A 27377-nucleotide genomic window follows, 5' to 3' on the forward strand; every position below is an offset into this window, starting at 1 on the left:
TGGCTTGAAAAGTGGTGGGTAGGTCTGCGCCCGTGATCTGAACCTGTGAACCCCTGGCCACTGAAGTGGATCATGCGAACTTAACCACTGCCACCGGGCTGGCCCCTAACCTACCATATATTTGCAGGTAGACTTTAAGTATCAATTAAATTTCCCTTACATCTGAGGTTAATTTATTGCTTTACATTTCTTTTGGCTTTGTACAATGATCCTTGGGCATTCAAATGCACAAATAAATATGAATATTACCTCAGATTAATTTTCTTCTAAAATTATCTGTGGTAAGTTTCAAAAATGGCCCAACATTAGTCCTCTCCCTCCATCTGTGTGTTGTGGTAGTACCATCCCACTTTGACTCTGTGTGGACTTGGCCTTGTAACTTGCTTTGGCCAATGGGATATTAGCAAATGACACGAGCAAAGGCTTGAAAAGCACTTGCACATTGTTGGTACTTGTCCTTCCCTGGATGCCCTTGGGAAGCCTGAGGTCATCAATATGTGAATGAGTGTAGATAGATTGCACATCTCCATCACTCCAGGTGACTTCAAGTCAACAATCAGATATGTGAGTAAGGTCATCCTAGACCATCCAATCCCAGCTGAGCCCCCAGTAGGTCCGGATCAAAGTAACTGTCCAGCTACTCCATGGAATCTTGAGAAAAAAATAAATTATTTTAAGCCACCAAATTTTAGGATGGTTTGATGTACAGCAGAAGCTAACTGATACATTATGCTACCATTTAAATATGTCCTCTCATTATTTGTGTAATTACCACAGATTTCTATTTCTTTATCCAGTATTGTAGACTGGAATATTCTTCTCTAGATTAAGTCTGTAAAAGAAAGTCAGAGAGCATATCACGTTCCATTTCACTTTTTCTCCTTCCTCTTTTAAACTAGACATCTTTAAGCATATATATTAAGAATACCTTTACTAACTTTAAGATTATGGATATTCTCCTACATTGTCATCCACCACTGTTATACACTGGGGATTTTTACTTTTAATTTTAGCCCTATAATCCACTTAAAGTGATTTACTTGTGAATAATGTTAGTTGATTGTCCAGTGCTTTATTTTGCAAATAGATGTCTTATTGTCTATAAAATAAACACTGCATCATTTTAAAAGTTGATTTTAAGTATATGGAATAGGAATAATGTTTGGAAAAGTGGTATCTTTGAAACACTGTTTTCAGTGACAAATATAGTATATCTCTCCATATAATCAGAGCTTTTATGCCCTTTGGTATCTCTTTATAATCTTCTTCATATACCTAATGTGTAGTTCTAATTATTTTAACTGCTTATGTTAAATAATTCATTGCTCCTATGAATGGAATAATTATTTACCTGTTTAAACTAATCCTTGCTCATATAACATTATTTTTGATTTTTCGTATAGGAATCTAGCATCCTTTTGCATTACTCAACATATTTACTAGTTCTAAACTTTATAAGTTATTTTACCCTAAAATAATAGATTTTCTCTTCTTCTCTAATATTATTTACCTCTTATTCTTTCAATTCTCACTTTTTCATGACTGGGCTCTCCAGTGCCACACCGAATCACAACAGTGTTTGCCAGTAGCATTTTCCTCTTCTTAAGTGTAGCATAAACACCAGATAAATTTCTTGTCAGGGCAGAGCAGGCATCTAAGAAAGAGAAAGTAAAACTTTGAAGTGGAATCATTTCTACCCAGAAACCAACAGACTTCCTTCTCTTGGCTGTTTGGAGCTGGAGATGTTACGACAATGTGGCCAGCTGAGAATCAGATGATCTCTCTCTAGTCCCAGGAATTAGTCTTGGTCAAATCTCTTAACCTCTTTAGACCTCATTTTCTTCACCTGTAACATGAAGAGTTGGACGAGTCTTTTTGAGTTCTGAAATCCAATGACTCCAAGATACCCTTCACCCAGATACACTTGACAAAGACCAGAGAGAATTTTTAGTTATCTTCTTCTCCATCAACATTATTATCCATATCACCACTTAAAGACATATCAAATGTCTACTTTGCATAACACTGATCAAAATAGGCTCCATAGCAGATCGCTGTTCTTGGGGATAACAAATCTGTAGTTAATTGTTTAGAGGTAAGTATAGAGATGGGCCCTGCTGGAACCAGGAATCAGTGGGCCAAAAAATCTTGCTTTCTTTTTCAGTGAGGCTGTGGAAACATTCCCTAGTACACCAGAATTCTTGTGTACTTAGAAAGTGCAAAATAAAAGGGAGATTTGAATCCATGGTTATGAACAAATAATAATATGATTTTTCACATTTTACTAATGATGTCATTTGCCTGGTATGGGGCTGTTATCTGGTGCGTAAAGAGCAGATGTATTTAAGGCCCGTTTCCTTCCTTTAACAAATATTAACTCAGCGCCTACCACTTGCTGCAAGACAGCGGTGAACAACTCTAAGAGCATTATATTCTAGTAGAGCGACACAGAGCATAAACAGAAGGAGACATTTGAGGTGATCAATAAAGTTACATATATGTCAAACATTTTTCATTCTGGACTATTTTTCACCCTTTCCCTTCTTTTATTGTTTCCCAGAACTCTAAGCATGGACTTGAAAACCCAGAAAGCATGGGTCCAAAGTTTCTTCTCGCAACACCCCTGTTTCAAAGACATAGTGTTGATCATCTGAGAATATGCACTTCACAGAGTGCATTACATGGCTGTTGTGGTTGAGATTATGAGCAACAATAAAACGTGTCTCTTTAAGACTAAGTTCCTATGAATCAGCATTATTTCATCACTTTCTTGAGAGGACGGATGATGTTATGACGGGAAAACAAAATATCATATGGGATTTACACTTAAAACGATGTTTCCACTCTAATTGTGTTATTTAATGTGGTGTGATTTGGGGCAAGTCAGTTACTCCTTCAGAGACAGTGGTAATAATACCCTGAAAAGCATTCTACAGAGATTAAAGGAAACAAAGGATGAGAAACTGCCTTGTAAACTGCAAAGCAATCTGTTTCAGCTTATTTTTTTCTAATAGTATATTCACTTATACAATCCTTTTTGACTCTACACAACCTGCCTAGACTGAGTTTTATCATTTATTCCACAATAATAATGGGTCAAAATGGTTGAATATTGGAAATTTCATATGGTTCAACTTAATTAACAGGCCATCACAATATGTAATTTGATTATAATTACAGTTAAATTTTTCATGTTGCCTTACCATGTGCCAGGAACATTCTAGGCATCTGACATGTATTCACTCATTTAATCCTCACAACAATGCTGTGGAGACAATGCTATCAACCCCTATTGTATGGATGAGGAATATTAGAGGTTATGTAATTGTCCGAGGTCACACAGGTGGTACTCAGGCAGTCTACCTCCAAAATCTGTTTTAGGAATCCATTAGAGGTTGTGGCTCTTACATCGTAAAAGGATCATCCTGGTTTCTGGTTGGTGAATGGACCAGAGGGGACTAAGCAAGAAAGCAGATGGCTACTGAAATGATCCAGGCAAGCAATTCTGAATACAGGATTTCCTTCCTTTTTAAGGCTGAATAATATTCCATTGTATGGCTACACCAAATTTTCTTCATCCTTTGCCCCACTGATGCATAATTAGGTAGTTTCCATCTCTTGGCTATTGTGAATAATATTGCAGTGCATTTTGTCAAATGTTTTCCTGGCACTCAGTGAGGTTGAAAAAATTCTTATACACATTAGTTACTGTAATGAAGTACCTTTCTAAATGTCTAAAGTTTAAATATTTGTCATCCTACAGAAATACGTTGCCTAATAATGATTTATATTGTTATCAGTTCATGAATGATCTAAGATTTTTGTACAAAAATGTGTTATAATGGCTTTTTCTGCATGTATTCAGGAAGCTTGCATAATATGGATATGCCCTGATTCTTGAATTTTAGTAGAGTTTTCTAGTAAACCTTTAGGATAGGAAGTATCTTCCTAGATGTGAGGCAGAGAGCAGAAAAATAATAAAGTGATTGATATATTTAATTATATCAAAAGAAAACTGTAGTTTTATTAAATTTTTTTTACACACCCTTTGCTTATTTGTAAGAATGGAGCATATCGGGGCCGGCCCCACGGCTTAGCGGTTAAGTGCGCGTGCTCCGCTGCTGGCGGTCCGGGTTCGCATCCCAGGCGCGCACCGACACACTGCTTCTCCGGCCATGCTGAGGCCACGTCCCACATACAACAACTAGCAAGATGTGCAACTATGACATACAACTATCTACTGGGGCTTTGGGGAGAAAAAGGGGAAAAAAAGGAGGAGGATTGCCAATAGATGTTAGCTCAGGGCCGGTCTTCCTCAGCAAAAAGAGGAAGATTGGCATGGATGTTAGCTCAGGGCTGATCTTCCCACACACACACACACAAAAAAGCCTTGTCACATTTAAAAGAATATGGCCTAAAAAAAAAAAAAGGATAATATCGTTTTATTAATGAAAAGAACATCCAATAAACAATTTTAAAATAAAACAATATCTATTGAGAACTTCTCTGAAATATGAAAATTTTAGCAATATGCTGCTACCAATATCCTCATCTGTAAAATGGAGATAGATAATACCATCTTCCTTATAGGTTGCTGTGAAAATACTTGAGAGCAATGTATGTAAAATACTTATCATCATGTCAGTTGGAAAGTGATGCCTCATTGATTTTTCCACAAGGATTATTACAGCTTTTTTTATGCTTGAAGTATGTAGTTTTTAAAATACATTCTATTGTTGTAAGGTGAATCATTTTCACAAATTCTTTGTAGAGTTAGATGACCCCTTCAGAATACAAATTCAGGCTCCCGTGTGTGTGTGTGTGTGTGTGTGTGTGTGTGTGTGTGTGTGTCTATACGCACATCTCTCAAATAATACTTCAAGCCTTATAATGAAAAGCTACCTTCCCCACTCTTGACTCTGAGTCCAAGAAACAACTTCTTCATTTTCCTGGTTGAAATCTATATTTCTGAACTAGCTACTTATAAATCTTCTTCATTTTTCAGCTTTCAACTTTATCTAGTTTCTTTCTTCTCTGAAAAAATTAGCATGAAGTTCTCCTACATACCTTCAAACACAATTCCCCTCACCCAATTATTTAACAAATTGGGATAAATCAAAACGCAATGTCTACTGTTTTATTACATAAATGTTTACCATTTTATCACACATGAATCTTATCCAGAGACGCACCACATTGGATATTATAAATACATTTTCTGTCTCACTTTTTCCTTTAATCTTTTAAATGGTAAAATTTTGTTGTTTCTTTGTTTTCCTCCTATCAATTCATCACTGGTTGATCCCTCTCCACCAGAAATTTAAATCTGTTTTCAGTAACTCCAGATGCACAAGGCAATTGATCGGCTTCAGGTTTTGCTTGGGGACCTCCCTCTTGGGCTTGAACATATACACAGACATACACATACACAGTATGTCTGGAAGGATAGAGGAGAAAAGGATGTTTATCTCTGCGCCAAAGGACTAGTAGACAGTGGCAGAGTGAGAATGTTTTACTGACTTGGTACCCCTCACTCTTTGAAGTTTTCCCATACGTGTATCTATGACCTAGTAGCCTCCCTCCCCCCAAATTTTTAAAATTAAAATAGCGTTATATCCTTACCTACTTGGGACAGCAAGTTGTAGAGAAATGTGAATATATGATCCAATTTTTTAAGGAAATTAAGAACAGCAAACATGCGCAAAAAAATTTAAAATTCTAAATACGGACCTGCCATTCTACGGGGCTGTGTGAGGCTGTGTGAACACGTAGAAAAGACTGAAGAAAAGCTGTTCAACATCCAGGTACCTGTACAGTCTAGGGGTCCACGGAAAAGCCCGCCTCCAGCCCCGCCCCTGGAGCTGATTTCCTCCCACTGTGAAGTTGCCCTGACTTATTCCAGCCCCACCCCCGCCTCTTCCCGCCCCCGGAACTGGTCTCCGCCCACAACGCTCGGGCCTGGCTCCGCCCACAGCCTGGTCCCCGCCCCTTGCCCCGCCCGCACCCTTGTCCCCGCCCACAGCCCCGCCTCTAGAACTGGTTTCCACCCACTGTGAAGTTGGCCTGACTTATTCCAGCCCCACCCCCGCCTCTTCCCGCCCCTGGAACTGGTCTCCGCCCACAACGTTCGGGCCTGGCTCCGCCCACAGCCTGGTCCCGGCTCATTGCCCCACCCACACCCTTGTCCCCGCCCACAGCCCCGCCTCTAGACCTGGTCCCTGTCCCTGGTGCTGACCCAGCCCGCGGCCCGCCTCGCACTCACTCTAGAAACTAGACACCTCCCCCGAGGCTGAGGTGCGCGGCCCCGCACCGCCCGCCGCCTCAACCCGGAGCCCCCAAACGTCCGTCCTCCCCGAACGCCCGCCCGAGACCGGAAGCGGAAGCGCGGGCGGCGCCGTGGATGGAGCGGGCGGTCTGCGCGGTGTGTCTGGTCTTCTCGACTCGGACGTCCGGCCGAATGGGCGAGGCGCGGTGAGCGGCGGGCGGTCCCGGCTCCGGTCCGGGTCCAGGGAGGGGCCTGGGCCGCGGGCAGCCGGGTCAGGGCCCGGCGTCCCCCCGTCCCCCCGGAGCCCCGTTTCCCCCGGGCTGTTCGCTCAGGGCGCCCGAGGCTGCTGTTCCTCCCGGCTCCGGGCGCCGCCGTCCCCTCCTCAGAGTCCCCGTCACCGTCCTCCGTGTGGTTTTGTCCCCAGGGGGCTTATCCGCGTCTGGAGGCGGTGTTTAGGTTGTTACTAATGGGGGCGCTCCTGGCATCTAGAGGGGGAGGCAAGGATGCTGCTCAGCGTCCTCCAGGGCCCGGGACGGCCCGACAGAGAATCATCCGGCCCCAAATGTCAGTGGTGCCGAGGTTGGGAGACCTGCTCCAGGGCCTGAAAATCTCCCGAGCCCTGAATGAAGTGTGGGAATTGTTTACAAGTCAGCGAGTCACTTACAGGGTCCCTAAATGACAAGCTTGTTTAAAGGGCCCGGGGTCACCAAAAAGTCTCTGTCCAGCCAAGTGAGTTGAGCGACTCAAGTGCACATAGCACGAAGCTGCTTTCTCCCATCTTGGGGAGCAGGTGGCTGTATAGGAATCGGGAAAATCCAGTCTCAGCCAACAGTTACAGTTAAATCAGTAAATACAAAAAAGAAAAGTGAATGGGGAGGCCTTTCCGTCCATCAGCTGTATTACACCCTATAAAAGGACTCAAAAGCAATCTTTGTGCTTTTTTTTCCCCCTCAGCCAAGAAAAGCATCCATGGAGCTCAAGTTTGAGGTGAAACCAGGCTCAGGGTCCACCTGTCCTCGCTGATCCGTGGATTTCTGTGTGACCAGGTGAGTACCGTGTGGACCTGGTACCAACAGGTTCCGGCAGCCTCCACTGTGCAGAAGACCTGCTGGTGGGCTTTCCTGGGCTCGGGTTGTCAGCACAAGGAGTCACTGAGAGTGAGGGTATCATGAGAAAAATTATTGATGTTTGATGGATTATATTCAAGGGAAAGATGGTAAGCTGTGTGTGGTTCTGTGTGGTAAATATTTCAGTAAATACAGTTATATGCCAATAAGTACATGTTAAACAAACATGTAAATAACTGCAAATATGTGTAACAGTACAGAAATATAGATTTATATGCCTTCCATAATACTCAAAAGTCAGGATTTTATATATAACATAAATATATAAATGTTTTACATGTATGTGTAGTATTACAAGACATCTCATTAAATATTAGCAGGGATGCTCAGCAACATTCCTCAGACCCATTCAATTTGACTTCTAAAGCCCTATAAATCCTCCACAAAGATTCAAAATCTTATGGACATCTGGGGAAAAAGATGATTTGAACTTCTTTATATTAGTAACAGAAATTTAAAATTGAATTGAGCAGCAGCCAGATTTATTTTGAGCACTTTGTTGTTGTTTATGAGATTTCACATCATTTGGAGGAATATTAAGCAATACGTGGTAGATAGAAGGGTAGGGCACTAATCTCCAAAAGACTGTCCTCTCCCCCTCGCCTTCTAAAGGGAATTAACTTTGTTTCTTGAAACTTTTCTGAAATAACAGTGTGGTGATTCACATTGCAGAGAATCAGGTTAAGTAATTTTATATTTAATTGTTGGCTTCTACTAGTTGTGTTATACATGTGTGCACCTTTTTCATTCTAGCTTTCCTGGGATGTTCTTGAGGGGAATGTGTGCTTGTCATGCAATAGATATTCTTTGAGAGCACAATTTATGGTGACCCACCATCCTCGTTTGTTCAGGATGGAGGGGTTTTCCAGGACACAGGACATTTAGCGTTCAAACCAGGATGGTTCCTCATCTCATGAGCCAGCCCCTGGGCCACATGCACGGGGACCTGGAGAACCAGAGAGATCTTGTCCCACCTCCATGGAATTTATATTGTATTTGGGAATTTGGATTTTAGACATTTAATGATGAGAGTGATCTAGGAGTTTGGCAAAAGAGGAATCAACCTGAGGGGGCAGGGATGCCCTCTTGAGAAGGACTGATATTTAGCTTGAGAGCTATAGTTGAGACTGGATTTAGCTAATTGGAGGGTTAGACTGGAGTGAGAGTGTGGGAGTGTGTTCAAGAGAGCGTTTCAGGCAGAGAGACCCGCATGAGGACATCCCTGAAGCAGAGAGCCAGGTGTGTCCATGAACTGAGAAGAGGGATGGCTGAGCCAAGTGAACACAGGGGGAGGGGTGTGAGCCACACCGGCGAGGGGGACAGGCTGGACCAAGTCAGGCATGACTTGGGACTCTGTTCAAAGACCAGTGGAAAGACTCTGGAGAGATGCGAGCAGATGGGTGATGTGATTGGCATTTGCTCTAAGCACGTGGGTTAAAATGGACTTGAGAGTTAAGAATGAAGACTTAAGAGGCAGGTAGGAGGTGTTGGGAAGAAGATTATGAGTGAGGCGATTGTTCCCTAGGCCTGGGTGATGGCTGTGGACTAGGAAAGAAATAGAAAGAAAAGACCTTGGAGTGTGGAACTGAGAGAACGTAACGGTACTTTCTTGCCTGCATGTGTCAGATGGCAGAGGGCACTGACTGTGCTCCTCGCTGCTGTCCGTGCAGACCTGCAGGCGCCCCCTCACCCAGGTCTGTGTGTTCACCCCTCTTTGTCACTCACAGGCCCCCCTCCACATCCTAAAGGAACTCAGGCCTTACTTGTGAGGGGGTTGTCTCAGACGGGAGACACGGAGGAGAGCCTCTCCAGACATCAGAGCAGCCCCTTCAGCCTCTCCCTCAGCCTCCTCCCTTCCCCTCTCTCGCTTTCCACACCCAGAAGGACCCCTGCTCAGTATTCCATGTCCCCAGGTTCTCCCTCCCCCAGGCTTGAGAAGGGTGGGGCAGCCACTGGGGTGGACATCATCTGCACCTTCCACTCTGACCCCCGCTGGTCCTGGGCTGGACAGAGAGTGACTCTACTGGGAGCCGCGCCATGAGACTCAGGGCGTCACCCACCTGGGCTCCCTCACCCTGGACGGGGACAGCCTCTACGTCAGTGGTGAGGGGCTGTGCTACAGCCACACTCTCTCTCCCTGTCAGAGTTCTGTGTTGCCTCCGTTGCTCTAAAGTGAGCTATGATCCATCTCTCTATGCTCCTGGTCTGGGATCAGTCTTCTCATCACTGTGTGATCACTGGGTCCAGCCACCTTCCATCTCGTTGCCTCCCCCCTGAACACCCCTCCCCTCTTCCCCTCTGCTTTCCCCTCTGCTTTCCCCACAAAGCTCCCTACATCCTCCCTCTCCCTTAATCCTTTATGTTCACCCCCACTCTTGCTCAGCTCCTCTCGCCTTCTCTCCACAGATTACACCTATGGAGCTGCAGCCCCGACTACCACCAGTGAGCATTCCTGGCCCTGATCTCCTGGGTCCCGTCCGCATTTGGGGTTGGGCAGCAGTGGTTCTCCTTTACCCACTATCCGTGGTGAGGGAGCACCTGGAAGGGCCCTAACTCATCCCTTCTCTCCCTCCCGGGTTCTGGTGGAGAGTCCCAGCCCAGGGTGAGAAAGCCTTAAACACAGACATGTTCTCCACCACATTCTGACCCCACGTGGTTTTCACTTTCATTTTGCTAAAGCCCCGCCCTTGGTCCTCCTTTTCCAGATATCCCATCCATCTCTCCATTTTTCTGCCCGTCCATCTGTCTGTCCTCTGTGTTCAGTCTCTCTTCTTCACCCATCTCTCTCTCTTGGGCTCATCTCATCCACAGGCTTGCTCATCCCTCTGCTCACACAGTCACCCCTCCCCTCACTCTCATTTATGCTTCACCTGTGAATGGTGGTCCTGGGACAGTCACTGCTGGAGACCGTGTGAGCCTGGGGACTCCTCCCACTCTGGGGGGGGCTCTGTCCCTCCCTGATGACAGCCCTCTCCACAGCTCCTGAGTCAGCCACCACGTCCCTGCATACTTGATCATCACCTGTGCCCCCAGAAGCCACCACAGGTATCTGGGGGCCCCTTTTCCTGCCCAAGAGAAGCGCTCCAGCCCCACACCTCCACCAGCCAATTGTGACCCAGGAGCTGGGAAGCCACAGTGTGAGATTCTGGTTTGAGGGCAATCATGCTGATCACAAAGATTATACCAACGATTCAGTCTGAGGCCAGCCCTCAGAGAGCCCCTAGTCTTGTGAAATTAACACACCATTATAACACTGTGTGGGATGTTTTGGGGAGGAGGCACCTGGCATAATTTGGAGGGGAAGAGCTTGCTAGAGAAAGTTTCACCAGAATGGAGTCTTTAAGAATGAGTAGGAGGGATCCAGGCAAATAGAGGATGAAGAGATTTCCTGGCAGAGGGGATTCCATGAGCAAAGGCTCAGTGGCCAGAAACAACATGGTATGTGGGGACAATTGAGAGGAATGTGGTTTGCATGAAGCATAAAGCTTAACTCACAGTAGATGGATAAAGTGAGACTGAAAGTTCCACAGCAGCCAAATTGGGAAAGGCCTTAAGTGCCACGACAAGAAGCTTGAACTTAATGCTGAAGGGCATAGGGAGCCATAGGTGGTACTAGAGCAGTGGTAGCCCTAGTGAGATTTTCATTTTGTAAAAATTCTTCTAGTGTTCAATGTAGAGCACGTCCTTTAAACAAGGTATCTAGTGAGCCTGCTGGGGTGTTGGTCCAGGTGAAGGAAGATAAGACCTGAGCTAGGACAGGGGTGGAGAGAAGGAGTGTTTGTGAGGACCATTCTGCATGTGGAATTGGTGTTACTGGGGGGGAGGAGGAGCTGAGCAGATACAGTGATTCTGACTTGGGTGACCACACGAGTGGGTGGTGGTGCCACTGGGAGAGAAGGCGACAGATTAAAATGAGTGCAGGACTCTGGTCTGGTCTCAGGCCAGATTTCAGTGATGGCCATCGCTCTCCCTCTCGTCTTGCAGCTTTGGGGCACAACCTGAAGACCCTCACAGTCAACGTCACCATCTCCACCCTCCGGTATTCATCAGACATGAGCAACGGCTCAGCCACGTTCAACTCCCCTGAGAGGGTCCTGCAGAGCCTGGTGAGACCCTGGTCCCAGCAGCTCCTGGTGGGTTAAATTCCACCCAGCCCCTCCCCTAACCCCTGTCCCTCCTGCTCATCCTCCTCCTCCTTCCTCCCCAGCTGGATCCTTGCTCAAGAAGAGCAGCCTGGGCCTCTTCTCCTTGAGTTGCAGACTGGTCTCCCTCAGGTAAGACCCTCCCCTGAGCATTTGCCCCTAATGACCACTTTTGTGACCACCCGTCTCTCAGTCTCCCCACTGTCCTCCCATTTCCTCCTTCCTGTTCTGGCCCCCACCCCCAGAGGTTTCAGGACCTCTCTCTAGAGTCCCCACATCCCTCTCTCCCCAGGCCTGAGAAGGATGGGGCAGCCACCAGTGTGGACGCCGTCTGCACCTACCACCCTGACCCCGTGGGCCATCATGCCTCTGTGCTGGGAGCTGACAGTCTCCACGTGTCTGCTCTTCCTCTCGGTGGCTCCAGGCTCTGCAGCCCAGAGTTTATGCATGCAGAGAGAACACCAGCTGCATTTCCGCAGCATCACCTGGAACCTCAGCAACCCGGAGCCCACATCCTCGGAGTACACCGCCCTGCTGAGGGACACCCAGGACCAGGTGGGTCTCCCCTGTCCCGTCTCTCCTCGCCCTGAGGGCACCCTCATTCCTCCGTCTGACTTACGTCTGTTACATTATTGTTTCAATCCTTCACTTTCCCTGCGTGCCTGGGTTCTCTCAGTGTCCAGAGGTGATTCCTTAGCTGCCTTCCCCATTTCTCACATGGGTAAACTGAAGCTCAGAAAGAGGAGTATTGTGCCAAAGGTCACACAGTGAGTTAGGGGCAGAGCCAGGATTTGAAGTCAGGTCTCCCTTGCCCCAAGGTCTGTGATCTTTCACTGGCTCCAGTGGCCCCCTGCATCCCCAGGAGACCTCCATCTCACCCACTCTCCCTCGCGTTTGTTCTAGGTCACCAAGCTCTACAGATGCAGCCAGCTGTGAGACATATTCCACTCCTGCCTGGTCACCAACTTGATGTAGGTTGAGGAGATTGGAAGCATTGGCTGAGCTGGTGGCTGATGGCTCTGAGCTCCCGTGACACATCCTTGATCTGGAAGTCACTGACATGGTGCCCATTCTCCCCCACATCCCTGTCAGCTAATCTTACCATCTCCTTCCATAGGTTTTTGTGGGATGGGAAAAGCATTAACATTTGGGGCCACCAACCTCCAGCATCCTCCTCCTCCTCCTCCTCTTCTGGAGACTTTCACCAAATATCAGCAGTCTAACTGTGCTCTCCAATAGTGGAGCCACTAACCACATGGGGCAATTTAAATTTTTTATACACCTATTGGGATACGATTCACATATTGTGTTTGTGTGTGGGTGTATTTTTTAGGATTTTCTATATACAGTATCTTCTCATCTGCAAAACAAATAGTTTTACCTCTTCCCTTCAAATCTGGGTTCCTTTTATTCCTTTTTCTTGCCTAATTGCCCTCATTAGAACCTCTAGTACCTGTGATTAACATAGGAGATGAGGGCAGACATCATTGTCTTGTCCCTGGTCTTAGGGGGAAATTGTCAGTCTTTCACCATTAAATATGGTGTTAGCCGTGAGTTTTTCATCGATGCTGTTTATAAGTTGAGAAAGTATTTTTCTATTCCTAATTTGTTGAGTGTTTTCTTTTTTAGTCATGAAGGATGTTGTATTTTGTGAAATTCTTTTCTGTATATGTGGTTGAGGTTACGTGGTATTGGCCCTTATTCTATTAATATGGTGTATTACATAATTAAGTTTTCAGATATTAAGCCAACCCTTCAACTAGAGGTGAGAGATTAAGACATTCTCAAGTCTGTCCTGGGCGTGCCACATCCCTGAGCCCTTGTGGCCTTCTAGATGCCCACAAACACACTGGAGCTTTTCAAAGCCCCCTGTGGACATCTCATTCCCCCAATTTTTCTTCTAAGTTTTTGGCTCACCTCTTGCCTGCCTCAGCTGCTATCACTCCCTCAGGCAGCTACAATAGAAAACAATTAGCCCTGATTGTTTTTAGCAAGTGCCCTGGGGACAGACTTTCCTCCCTGGGCAAGCTCTGAGTCAAGTAAGACAAGCCCTGAACATGGTGCTTTTTTAGGGAGCTGCCAGGCAGGTCAGCTAGTGACAGTTCAGTGGGGATGGGTCTTTTCAGAGCTCCGAACCCATTATGGCTGCTGGGCTGCTGGTTGTCTCAGCTACCATGGTTCTGAGACTGATGGTTTTCAAAATTATGGAGGATATTGTGAGACCACGATGGGAATAGTACAAGTTATAATGCCACAAAGTTTGCTCTGTTTATCAAGATTCCACCATGTTTCTTCACTAAACCCTCCTCAGATTCATACAAGCCTTTGATTAATTTCTAGACTTCTGAAAAGTTGATTTCGACCATTTTTACCAGTGTTCTCATTGTTTTTAGGCATTTGCAGAAGTCCTTACTCCAAAGTTTCAAAAAAGTTCTCCCTGTGGTTATTTATTTATAAATTAATTACTTTAAATTAAATTACATGAGAAATTCAATTCCTCACTCACACACGCTAGCCACATTTTAAGTGCTTGATAACAACATGGGGCTAATAATGAGTATATTTGGTAGTGCAGACAAATGTTTACATTATTGCAGAAAGTTCTCTTGTTCTCTTGGACAGGACCCAGAAGCAGGGAATCTAGAATCAGGGTAGAATTCCAGACACACTTGTTCATCCCTTGTGTCCTTCCAGGTTGGTCCCCCATGGTAACCACACTGCAGTGGACTCACTGTGTACCCAGCCGCCTTGGCACAGAGACTGGACAGAGTTGCCATCTATGAGGAATTCCTGCAGCTGACCAGAATGGTACCCAGCTGCAGAACTTTACCCTGGACGGAAAGAATGTCCTTGGGGATGGTAAGGCTCCCAGCAGGAGCCCTGGGGCGATGACAGGAGGTGGCTCACCCCACCACTTGTCTCCGCAGACCTCCCCTTCTGGGCCCTCATCCTCATCTGCTTGGCGGGCCTCCTGGTGCTCATCACAGGCCTGATCTGCTGTGTCCTGGTAAGCCATGACGTGTTGCTTGTCTTCTTACTATTGGGTTGTAAGAGCTCTTTATATATTATAAATACACATCCTTTTCTAGGGATATGTTTTGCAGATGTTTTCTCCCAGTCTGTGTGTGGCTTGCCTTCTCCTTCACAACATGAGTCATTGGGGAAATGTAAGTGACAGTCATCATGAGATTCCACCACACTTGAAAATGGCTAAAATTAAAAAGACTGACTATAGCAAGTGTTGTTGAAGATGTCAAGTCGCTGAAACTCTCATCGAGTGCTGGTGAAAAATAGCTTGGATGTGTCTTTAATAATTACATACATCTACCCAGCCATTCCTCTCCTAGGAATCCATCCAAGGGAAATAAACACATATGACTATACACAGACTTGTACACACATGTTGATAACAACCTATTTATAGTAGACAAAAACGGAAAACAACCCAAATGTCCATCTGCTGGTGAACGGATACACAAAGTGTGGTATATCCCCACAATGGAATACTATTCAACCATTAAAAGGAATGAATTATTTTTTTTCTTTTTTAATTATTTTATTTAAATTATAAAGGGTTATAACATTGTGTAATTTTGGGTGTTCATTATCATTTGTGAATTTCTGTATAGACTGCATCGTGCTCACCACCAATAGTCCAACTTTTATCCATCACCATGCATATGTGCCCCTTTAACTCTTTCACTCAACCCCCAGCCCCGTTCCTCTCTGGTAACCACTAATCTGTTCTCTTTATCCCTGTGTTTGTTTATCTTCTACATATGAGTGAAATCATGCATATTTGTCTTTGGCTTATTTCATTTAACATCATACCCTCAAGGTCCATCCAGGTTGTTGCAAACAGGACGATCTTGTCTTTTTTTCTGGCTGAGTAGTATTCCATTGTATATAATACATACCACATCTTCTTTATCCATTCATCTGTAGCAGGGCACTTAGGTTGCTTCCATGTCTTGGCTATTGTGAATAATGCTGCAGTGAACACAGGGGTGCATAAATCTCTTTGAATTGTTGATTTCATGTTCTTTGGATAAATACCCAGTAGTGGGATAGCTGGAAGGTATGATATTTCTATTTTTAATTTTTTGAGAAATCTCCATACTGTTTTCCCTGGTGGCTGCACCAGTTTGCATTCCCACCAGCAGTGTGTGAGGGTGCCCTTTTCTCCTTATCCTCTCCAACATTTGTTATTTTTTGTCTTGGGAATTATAGCCATTCTGACAGGTGTAAGGTGATCTGTCATTGTAGTTTTGATTTGAATATCCCTAATAATTAGTGATGTTATACATCTTTTCATGTGTCTGTTGGCCTTCTGTATATCTTCTTTGGAAAAATGTCTGTTCATATCCTCTGCCCATTTTTAGATTGGATTGTCTGTTTTTTGTTGTTGGGTTGTATGAGTTGTTTATATATTTTGCAGATTAACCCCTTGTCAGATATATGATTTGCAAATATTTTCTCCCAGTTGGTGGGTTGTCTTTTTGTTTTGTTCATCGTTTCCTTTGCCTTGCAGAAGCCTTTTAGTCTCATGTAGTCCCATTTATATATTTTTCCTTTTGTTTCCCTTGCCTGAGTAGACATGGTATTAGAAATGATGCTGCTAAGACCGATGTCAAAGACTGTACTGCATATATTTTCTTCTAGGAGTTTTATGGTTTCAGGTCTTAGATTCAAGTCTTTTATCCATTTTGAGTTAATTTTTGTGTATGGTGGAAGATAATGATCTACTTTCATTCTTTTGCATGTGGCTGTCCAGTTTTCCCAACAGCATTTATTGAAGAGACTTTCCTTTCTCCATTGTATGATCTTGGCTCCTTTGTCAGAGATTAACTGACCACAGATGTGTGGTTTTCTTTCTGGGCTTTCAGTTCTGCTCCATTGATCTATGAGTCTGTTTTTGTGCCAGTACCATGCCATTTTGATTATTATAGCTGTGTAATATATTTTCAAGATAGGATTGTGATGCCTCCAGCTTTGTTCTTTCTTCTCAGGATTGCTTTGGCTATTTGAGGTCTTTTGTTATTCCATATATATTTTAGGATTCTGTGTTCTGTTTCTATGAAGAATGTCATTGGGATTCTGATTGGGATTGCATTGAATCTATAGATTACTTTAGGTAATGTGGACCTTTTAACTGTGTTTATTCTTCCAACCCATGTGCATGGAATATCTTCCCATTACTTTAGGTCATCATTGATTTCTTTCAATAATGTCTTATAGTTTTCATTGTATAGTTCTTTAACCTCTTTGGTTAAATTTATCCCTAGACACTTTTTTTTAATGTTGCAATTGTAAATAAGATTGTATTCTTGAGTTCTCTTTCTGTTAGTTCATTATTAGAGTATAGAAATGCAACTGATTTTTGTAAGTTGATTTTGTACGCTGTAACTTTGCTGTACTTGATTACTTCTAATAGTTTTCTGATGGATTGTTTAGGGTTTTCTATATTTACAATCATGTCGTCTGCAAACAGCAAGAGTTTCATTTCTTACTTTCCAATTTGGATTCCTTTTATTTCTTTTTCCAGCCTCATTGCTCTGGCCAAATCCTCCAGTACTACGTTGAATGGGAGTGGCGAGAGTGAGCACCTTTGTCTTCTTCCTGTTCTCAGAGGAATGGCGTTAAGTTTTTCACCATGAAGGATGATGTTGGCTGTGGGTTTGTGATATATGACCATTATTGTGTTGGGGTACTTTCCTTCTATATCTGTTTTATTGAGAGTTTTTATCATAAATGGATGTTGGATCTTGTCAAATGCTTTCTCTGCATCTATGGAGAGGATCATGTGATTTTTATTCCTCATTTTGTTAATGTGGTGTATCACATTGATTGATTTGCGGATGTTGAACTATCCCTGCATCCTTGGTATAAATTCCACTTGATCATGGTATATGATCCTTTTCATATATTGCTGTGTTCGATTTGCTGATATTTAGTTGATGATTTTTGCATCTGTGTTCATCAGCGATATTGGCCTGTAATTTTCCTTCTTTGTGCTGTCCTTGTCTGCTTTCGCTGTCAGGGTGATGTTGGCCTCATAGAATGAATTAGGAAGTGTTCCGTCTTCTTCAACTGTTTGGAATAGTTTGAGAAGCGTAGGTATTAAATCTTGTTTGAATATTTGGTAGAGTTCTCCAAAGAAGCCATCTGGTCCTGGACTTTTGTTTTTTGGGAGGTTTTTGATGACCATTTTGATCTCTTTACTTGTGATTGGTCTGTTCATTTTCTCTATTTCTTCTTGATTCAGTTTTGGGAGGTTGTATGAATCTAAGAATTTATCTATTTCTTTTAGGTTATCCAATTTGGTGGCATGTAAGTTGTTCAGTGTATTCTCTTATTGTCCTTTGGATTTCTGTGGTATCTGTTGTAATTTCTCCTCTTTCATTTCTAATTTTATGTCTTTGAGACTTCTCTCGTTTTTTCTTAGTGAGTCTGGCTAAGGGTCTGTCAGTTTTGTTTATCTTCTCAAAGAACCAGCTCTTTGTTTCATTGATCCTTTCTACTGTTTTTTTAGTCTCTATTTCATTTATTTCTGCTCTAATTTTTATTATTTCCCTCATTCTGCTGACTTTGGGCTTCATTTGTTCTTCATTTTCTGGTTCTATTAGGTGTAGTTTAAGGTTACTTATTTGGTATTTTTCTTGTTTGTTGAGGTGCGCTTGTATTGCTATGAATTTCCTTCTTAGAACTGCTTTTGCTGCATCCCATAAGAGTTGTTTTGTTGTCTTTTCATTTTCATTTGTCTTCAGGTATTTTTTGATTTCTCCTTTGATTTGTTCATTGATCCAATGGTTCTTCAGTCGTGTGTTCTTTAGTCTCCACATTTTTGTGACTTCCCCATCTTTTTTCTTGTAGTTGATTTCTAGTGTCATAGCATTGCAGTCAGAAAAGAAGCTTGATATGATTTCAATCTTAAATTTATTCAGGCTTGCCTTGTTTCACAACATATGGTGTATCTTTGAGAATGTTCCATGTGCACTTAAGAAGAATGTGTATTCTGCTGTTTTGTTAGGGTATGCTCTCTATATACGGATTAAGTTCATCTGATCATATGTTTCATTTAATTCCACTATTTACTTGTTGCCTTTCTCTGCATGATCTATCCATGGATGTAAGTGGGGTGTTCAGGTCCCCTGCTATTACTGTGTTGCTGTTAATTTCTCCCTTTACGTCTATTAATAGTTGCTTTGTATTCTTTTGTGCTGCTGTGTTAGGTGCATATATCTTTATAAGTGTTACATCCTCTTGGTGGAAAGTCCCCTTTATCATTATATACTGCCCCTCTTTGTCTCTCATAGTCTTTTTTATCTTGAAGTCTGCTTTGTCTGATATAAGTATGGCACCACCTACTTTCTTTTATTTGCCATTTGCTTGCAGTATTGTCTCCCATCCCTTCATTCTGAGTCTGTTTGTCTTTAGAGCTGAGATGTGTTTCCTGGAGGCAGCATATTGTTGGGTCTTGTTTTCTAATCCACCCCACCTCTCTGTGTCTGTTGATTGGAGAATTCAATCGATTTACATTTAGAGTGATTATTGATACATGAAGGCTTAATCCCACCTAATCTATATTTCCATTGTTTCTCTTCCTTTGTGTTTCTGACTATCATTTCATTTTGGGGGTTTTCTGTGGAGGATTTCTCTTTTTTTATGATCTATGGCTCTGCTCTGATTTTTTGTTTGCTGGTTACTGTGAGGTTTGTATGAAGATCTCATAGATGAGATAGTCCATCTTCTGATAGCCTCTTATCTCCATTAGCGTAAGCAGGTTCCATCCCTTTCCTCTTCTCCTTCTGAGTTATTGTTGTCACTAGTTATTCATTTTTGTGTTGTGCGTTTGTGACTAAGGTCAAGTGTTTATAGTTACTTTTGATGCTTTCCTTCCCTTCTTCTTTGAAGTTATAATTAAGTATTTGCTAGCCTGTTGTGAAACAGAGCTGTAGCTTTCTGATTTTGTCTATTTATCTCTTTGCTCAAAGCTTTGTAGACATTTGCCTTCTTTTTGTTTCAGGTATGAGGGCGTTCTTGATCATTGCTTGTATGGGAGATCTAGTGGTGATGAACTCCCTCAGCCTTTGTTTATCTGGGAAAACGTTGATTTCTCCATTGTATCATAAGGATCATTTCACTGGATAGAGTATTCTTGGCTGAAAGTTTTTGTCTTTCAGTATTTTTAATATATCATTCCATTCTCTCCTAGCCTGTAAAGTTTCTGCCAAGAAATACGCTAAAGCCTGATAGGGAACCACCAATCCAATCTCTGTCCCTATGTATCCGTCCCGTATTTTGGTGGTGAACATGAGGTGGTCCATGCAGAAATAGAAGTACAATGATGTACACCTGAAATTTTTACAATGTTATAAACCAATGTTACTGCAATAAACAAAAAATTAAAAAAATAAATTAATTAATTAAAAAAAAATATGTAAAGCCTGATAGGGGTTCCTTTGTAGGTTATTTTCTTCTGTCTTGCTTCCCTTAATATTTTTTCTTTGTCATTGGCTTTTGCCAATTTTACTGTTATAAGCTTTGGAGAAGGTCTTTTAGCATTGATGTAATTAGGCGTTCTGTTGGCTTCATGTATTTGTAAGTCTGGTTCTTCCCCAGGTTTGGGAAGTTCTCAGCTATTATTTCTTTGAACAAGCTCTCTGCTCCTTTCTCCCTCTGGAATACGTATAATTCTTATGTTGCTTTTTATAATTGAGTCATATATTTCTCCAAGAATTCCTTCATTTTTTAAAAATCTGAGTTCTCTCTCCTCCTCCACTGGAAGCATTTCTATATTTCTATCCTCTAAATCATTAATTCTTTCATCCATAATATCAGCTCTATTTTTTAAGGCTTCTAGATTCTTTTTTATCTCATTAATTATGTTCTTCATATCCAGAATTTCTGCTTGTTTTTTTTTAAAATAATATCAGTCTCTTTGATGAAGTATTCCTTTTCCTCATTAATTTTATTCCTGAGTTCATCGAACTGTCTGAATATTCTTGTAACTTGGTGAGTTTCTTTATGACAGTTATTTTGAATTCTCTGTCATTTAGGTTGTAAATTTCTGTGGCTTCAAGGTTGGTTTCTGGAGATTTGTCATTTCCTTCTGCTCTGAATTGTTACTGTAGTTTCTTATGGTGTTTGATGAACTAATCTTTTGCCTGCGTATTTGTGGTAGTATCAGGTCGCAGATTCCACCTGCTACCACTGGGGGGGAAGCATGAGCTGTGTTTCTGACCCCCCCCATATGCTGGAAGTTGTGTGGGTACAGTGGGTGTTCCAACCCGCTGGAAAAGCATTCACACTGGGCTCAGAGCTCCCGCCACACCAAGGCATGTACCCAGTTGTGAGACTGCAGCACTACTTTGGGTATTTGTGCCATCTGGGAAAGCATTTGCATGTGCGTGTATATCTGCTGCTGCCTTTTCTTATGCTCATGCCAGCCTCTGTGCTTGGTGGGTGGGGCTTCTTCATGGTTTCTGAGCATTGGCCAATCATTGGGACTGCAGTGGCATGGTGCACTTTCGAACCATCCAGGAAAGCATTCATGTGCCGGTCCAGGGCTGCCGCCAACCCCTCCCAGAGTTGAACCAAGGCACATTCCTACTTTTGGGGATGCAGCATTACTATTGGCTCTCACACCAACATGGGATGTGCTCGGGCATGTGCACAGTGCTGCCAGGGAAGAGTTGGGGATAGGAATGAATTCATAGTACATGCAATGACAAGCATAAATGTCAAAATAATTATGCTGAGTGAAAGAAGCCAGTAAAAAATGAGTACATAGTATATGATCCCATTTATAAAAATTCTTGGAAAATACAGGAAAATCGATAGGAACATATACCAGATCACTGGTTGCCTGGGAATGAGAATGTGTTTGCAAACTGCAGGGAAGGAGGAATTAAAATGACCATGAGGAAATTTGGGGAGGATGGGAGTTCCTTTTCTTGATTGTGGTGATGGTTCAATAAGTTATAATCAAAATGTATCAAATTGTTCACTTTGAATGTACGCAGTTTATTTACTGTATGTCATTAATACCTCAATTAAGCTAGAACATGTAGGGGAAAGAGAGGGAGAGAGAGCCGAAAGAGGGAAAAGGAAAGGAAAAGAAGGACTGAGGGTGAAAATTAAGTGGACAAAAGGAAGAGGGAGACACAGGAGGCATCAGGTCTCTGTGGCTTTGGCATCTCCTTCCCCTGGAGTCTCCCATACTGGGCAGCTGACTGGACCATTCTGATGCGCTCTCCCCACCTCACAAGTCACTGTCTGCCAGCGGAAGAAGGAGGACGACTATGAGGTCCAGTGACGATGCCTGGGCTATTACCTGCCTCATGGCGACCTACGGAAGCTGTGATGACTAGATCTGACTAGATCTGAGGTCCCATTTTCCCAGCTGGGGTCCAGAGGAGCTTGGCTGGAACAGAACGAAACCACATTGGACGGACACAGGCTCCGAGCCTTTCTAGACTTGGCCCCTGACTGGCTCGCAAGGGACTAAGCTGAAAGGTTTCACCTTCCTTAAGTCCTGAAAGTGACTGCAACTTCTGTCCTGTGGTGTCACACCAGTTCATCCCTCAGGGACACCAGAATTGGTGAAACCAGCACAGACATTGCCATCATGTAAAATTGAATCCCCACTTCAGTGCAAGGTTTCCCGTCTTAGGAAACTTTGGAACATCCCTCCCCTTGACTCTGTGCAGTCATCACACCCCTCTCGGTTCCTCCATATTCCTCCCCCACTGATGCCCTGGCAGTCTCAGGTTCCCCTTTTCTGCTTCATTCTCTGAAGCTCAGATTCACCAGGGCTTCCAGATCAATCTCCCTCGATGGCTCCTCTCCCCACTCATGGGTCCTCCATGACGGGAAACAGGCCAAGATGGGAGGAGTGGGTGAGACATGACTCTGCAGTCACCTTGGGCCTTGGGAGCTGAAATGACTAGGTGTCTGGAGACCCTGAATCCCAGAGTAACACCAAGGCTCTGGGAAGAGAGTATCTGCTCTGGATGTAAAAGTGAATAAAACTCGGGGGGAGAAATCTGAGGGAAAAGAAAGAGTCTTTTTTCATCTTTCTCTGTACAGAGTCCAACTAGCCTCACAGCAGAGGCTCCCCGACAAGCAGCCCAGAGCAGCCCAGGCGTGAGGCAGGCTGCGCTGTCCTGCAGTGGGTCTGTGGGAACAGATTACAGTATCTGTGCACACTGTGCAGACGACCACAGCTGAAGACACCCAAGGGCTGAGAATTAAAGTCACAGTCATGCCACTCTCTCAGACTTCTTGTGTGTGAGCTTCACATTCTCAATCTTAAGCAGTGATTCTCTGAGAATGCACACTCTGAAGATTATAATGATTAATAATATTAATGTATTATTATTACATTGCATACATCATACATTATACACTGTACATTATTATTATACATTAATATATTATTATGATATATTAAATTATTATAATAATATCATGATAATGATTAATAATAGTTATCATTATTGACTATTTAATTTCTGCTAAGCAACATGATTGACAAGATCTGCATGTATTATCTCAGTTACAGTCACCATTTTTAGGGTTTTATTCCCATTTTAAGCTAAAGATATGGAGGTTCAGAAATATTAAATAACTTGACAAAGAAGGAAAAAAATTACTACAAAGCTAAATTAAACACCTATTCAAACTATATGTTAAAGAAAGAAAGACGTTATCTGACCTACAAACAGACTCAAACTTGACCTCCCACAGGCCTGCAGTGAAAGAACCGGTAAAGAATGTACATCAGGAAGAAGAAATGTGAACCCAGGAAAACATAACAGGAGTCCCGAGGAAAGGAAAAAACAGTCTGTCTAATTTAGTATTAGTTTTAAAACAAGACGTTAAAAACACATTCGAACCAAAATTCCAGATGGTTACCACATGGAAGAATAGAGGAGAGAAGATTTAGCTAAAAAATAACTCATTTCTTAGGGAAGATATAAATACTATGATACTCTATTATTGTTTAACACATTGCTCTCAGAAACTGATAAATCTGTGGGACAAAAGTAAGTAATGATAAAGAGGATTTGAAGAGTGCAACATACTCGATCAGGCAAATAGACAAATCCCAACACACTGGCTTATTGTGAGACTTGTGATGCTGAAAACAGTCGTTCTCCTGACAGCATGATACCACAATGGCATATCAATTTTCATGAATCAAATTTCCAACACATATAAATCTAAAAAAAGGGACAATCCAGTATTTCATTATATGCAACTGTGATTCAACATGCAACAAATACCAGAAAAATAGAGACCCAGAAGTAGGTGTCTTTTTTGAGAAGACAGATATAACAGCTCTTTAGTGAAATATTATGTTGGAATCTATTGCAATATTACACAAAAAGGACAATCCATTTGGACTAGGTATGTTTTCTCTGTGACTGTGAGGGCAAAACTCTAAAGAATCCCTTGACTGCGATAACTCTCTGTTGATCTTAAAATACAAATGCATAACACTCAGGAAAGGAAAATGAGAGAACAAGATGAGAAGGAAAGATCTCCTTTCTCTCCTCACCTGAAACCCAATCTCTCACCTCCGAAGGATCACTGTCTGTATCTTCTCTGTCATGCACAGGAATCAAAGAAGAGAAAAGTATTGGTATATATTAAAGTTTCAAGAGCTCAAAGCAGGAAGACATCAGGACCCCTGCAGAGGCATGCATGTAGTGTGACCTCCATGTCATCTGCCCCGTCTTGTCTTTTCTTCATCGTGTTTGTCGGGACGTCCTTCTTGGCCCCTCACTCTCCCTGCCTCGCTAGCGAGTCTGTCTGCATCAGTGCTACCGCCAGTCTCTCTCTTGCCGTCTTCACTTTCCCTTCCTGTTTCCTGATATCCTCCTCAGTCACCAGAAGTTGTTTGCAAAGGAGCTGTGGGATGTACAGACCAGCTCCTGGGATCGTCTCTGCTGAATCTGAAGACCAGGCAGGGGTGGGCATGGGACTGGAGTTCAGACCACCTGCGAGCACACCTGGCAGGGATGCACCTGTGCAACTAGGTGCAAGATTCAGCAGGGCTTTGGCAAGGTCCAAAGGACTTAACAGGTCTCCTGCACTCTGCAGGCCTGCAGACCTTGCAGTCTCTTCTGCCAGCAGAGTTGTTGGGGCTGCTCCAAGGTTTCCTCCCATTGATAGCATCTGACCTCATTGCCAGGATAGGATGTGATTCTAGTAACTGGCCTCTTGAATATGTAACTGGACATCCTCAAAGGGATGGAGATGCTCAAACCAGGCTTTGGGTTGGATTGGTTTCCACAATCATGTCGCTTCCTCTGTGATGATTTGACCATCATACTTCTTTTCCTCTTACCCTATAAAAATAAATTGTGAATGTGGATCAGAGTGATAAATGAAGCCTGCTTTCCCAGGACAATTATGTCAGATGCCTTGTACTTCTACCGTCCCTCTCTCCCTGTGGGGATTAATCTGACCTGTGTCCTGGGACATCATCAAAGAGATTTGGGTCAAGAACAGAAAGCTCGAGGTCAAAACTCAGGACTACGGCAGGTCATTTCTTCTCCCCCATGTTGTTAGACACTTATGAGTATGACTTTATTCTCTTTTTGTCCTTGTCACTCTCAACAACAAAATCCCTGGTGCTCCCTGTCAGGACACACGGTCCCCAGTCTTTTTCTAAATCCCAAATCATACCATTCTTCTGTACTATATGACTATTCATTTGATTAACCTATTGACCAGTTGGTGTTCATAGCTCCATTAGAGTTTAAATCAGTAGTGAAATTATCATCCACCCCACTCCTAGTGACTCTTATTTGACAACTGTGAACATTAAATCTCAGTACAGAGAATGTATGTCTGAAAAAGCTCAACTTACAAGTGGAGATTGTGCTGTAAGTGGGAAGTACACACTGGATTTATGAAACCCAGGAAAACAATGTAAACTCTCTCATTATTAAGTTTTGTATAGACTGCACCCACAATTGATAATATCTTGGTTATAGTGGGTTAAAATATACTATTACAATTAGTTTCACCTGTTTGTTTTCATTTTTTAAAATGTGGCTACTAAAAAGAAATTTAAATTCCATAATATAGAGTGCTTAATGTTACTATTGGACAGTGCCGGTGAAGCCATCAGTGAAAATAAAGTCCAGAGAAAGTGGTTAGGGAAATTTTTTCCCTAGAAAAGGAGTCTACACTGGCCCACACTGCAAGATGCAGCAAAAATTGTCATACACACACACACACACACTGACAGAATGAAACAAACCTCTTCCTAGAGTCCCACCACTTCTCAAATGTTATGAGGTTGCACTCTTACTTAGTCCTGAGTGAACTAATCTCAAGAAAGAAGGCAGAAGTCAAGGCAATTTACCAGTTAGGAAGATCTAAAACCAGAGACTAAAGCTCAAGATATGTGGTGAATTTCCTGTCGTGGCTTCTGTTATTAATTCAATATGTTAGGGAGACTTTTCCAAGGAGGGTTGTTTTAAAACTCACTTTTTCTTTACTATGTAAAAATACACAGGCTCGGGCCGGCCCTGTGGCTGAGCGGTTAAGTGCGCGTGCTCCGCTGCTGGCGGCCCGGGTTCGGATCCCGGGTGCGCACCAACGCACCACTTCTCCGGCCATGCTGAGACCGCGTCCCACATACGGCAACTAGAAGGATGTGCAATTATGACATACAACTATCTACTGGGGCTTTGAGGGAAAAATAAATAAATTAAATTAAATTAAAAAAAATACACAGGCTATGTAAGGAATAATTACTCTAGCCAATCAATGAAAAGGAGATGATAGAACATGAATACCCTTATTATAAGTCACTACTGGATTAGAGAGTCAGTCAGGGAACAGCTGACATTGGGTTAATTGGGCCTTAATTAGGCTGATTCTGATTTCATGACCGTCATATTGATTGTATTATTCTAGGACCTACAAAACTTCCCAGCCCCCCCTACTGTTTAACCACCAAGGCCCACCAACCAGACCAGTCCTTGCTGACACATCCCCTGCCTCCATCCCTTCTGACAACACCTGGAGGATTTTCCCAAATCCCACTCTGTCCCTGCGCTCTTCTACCTGCTCCAGGGCCAGGGAAACATTTTCTCCAAGGCTCAGGCTCTGCGTGTGCCCAGCTCTGGGGATGGCACTTCTCCCTCGAGTGAAGACAAGGATCAGAGCGCAGACCCTGTGAGCTGAAGCAATTGGACAAAGACTGGGGTTTGCTGACAGAAAAGAGCCTTTAGTGGGCACGGTTACCAGGGTCCAAGAAGCCCCAGTGATGCCTCCAAGAAACGTGATGCAGGACCGAGCAGGAATGTCTGCATGTGGTTCAGCTTGGGAATGCCTGTAGGGTGACATAGGTGACATTGGTAATGCATTCGCCAATGTCATTCCTTCATTTATTCATCATATGTCATGGAGTGCTTTCTACATACATCCAGGCAATAGTCTCACCCTCTGGGGATTACAGACAGTGTCACAAGAATTTCTAAGTTTTGTTTATAATATATAGATACAGCACTTGTAATACAATTGGTGTTTCAAGCATTTTTCAAACATTAACTACTTTAATACTCTCCATAAACTTACAAAGTAGGTATCTTATCATTATTGCCAACTGAGAGATGAAGAAACTGTGGCACCCACGAGGTAAGTAACTTGGCCAATACAAATATCTAGTAAAGGATTGAGCTGGAATTTGGACATAAGATGTTGGCTCCATAGTCTGTGCTCTTAACCATGATCTTTGCTCTCTAAAGACTTCACATCATGAAAAAATTTGATCAATTATCCATTTTCTTGATACATTCAATAGCCACACTATTTTAT

At 43.0% G+C, this 27377-nt stretch overlaps 2 long non-coding RNA genes and 1 pseudogene across 2 annotated transcripts in view; 2 read left to right on the forward strand and 1 right to left on the reverse strand.

Annotated features, from left to right (window-relative positions):
* Positions 1-27377, forward strand: part of LOC147912154 (uncharacterized) — a 199621-nt gene that overhangs the window by 160796 nt on the left and 11448 nt on the right. The gene's annotated exons all lie outside the window — the stretch shown is intronic.
* LOC147912156 (uncharacterized) lies at positions 6274-15023 on the forward strand. Its single transcript, XR_015550277.1, has 8 exons — positions 6274-6471; positions 7220-7311; positions 9322-9495; positions 9799-9834; positions 11377-11498; positions 11600-11666; positions 11827-12089; positions 14229-15023. It is a non-coding gene; the product is annotated as an uncharacterized LOC147912156 (long non-coding RNA).
* Positions 24264-24942, reverse strand: LOC147912157 (methyl-CpG-binding domain protein 3-like 1; annotated as a pseudogene).

The sequence above is a fragment of the Ceratotherium simum genome, chromosome 39 (genome assembly GCF_057802395.1).
Source record: "Ceratotherium simum simum isolate JZ-2026a chromosome 39, ASM5780239v1, whole genome shotgun sequence".
NCBI classification, from domain to species: domain Eukaryota; kingdom Metazoa; phylum Chordata; class Mammalia; order Perissodactyla; family Rhinocerotidae; genus Ceratotherium; species Ceratotherium simum.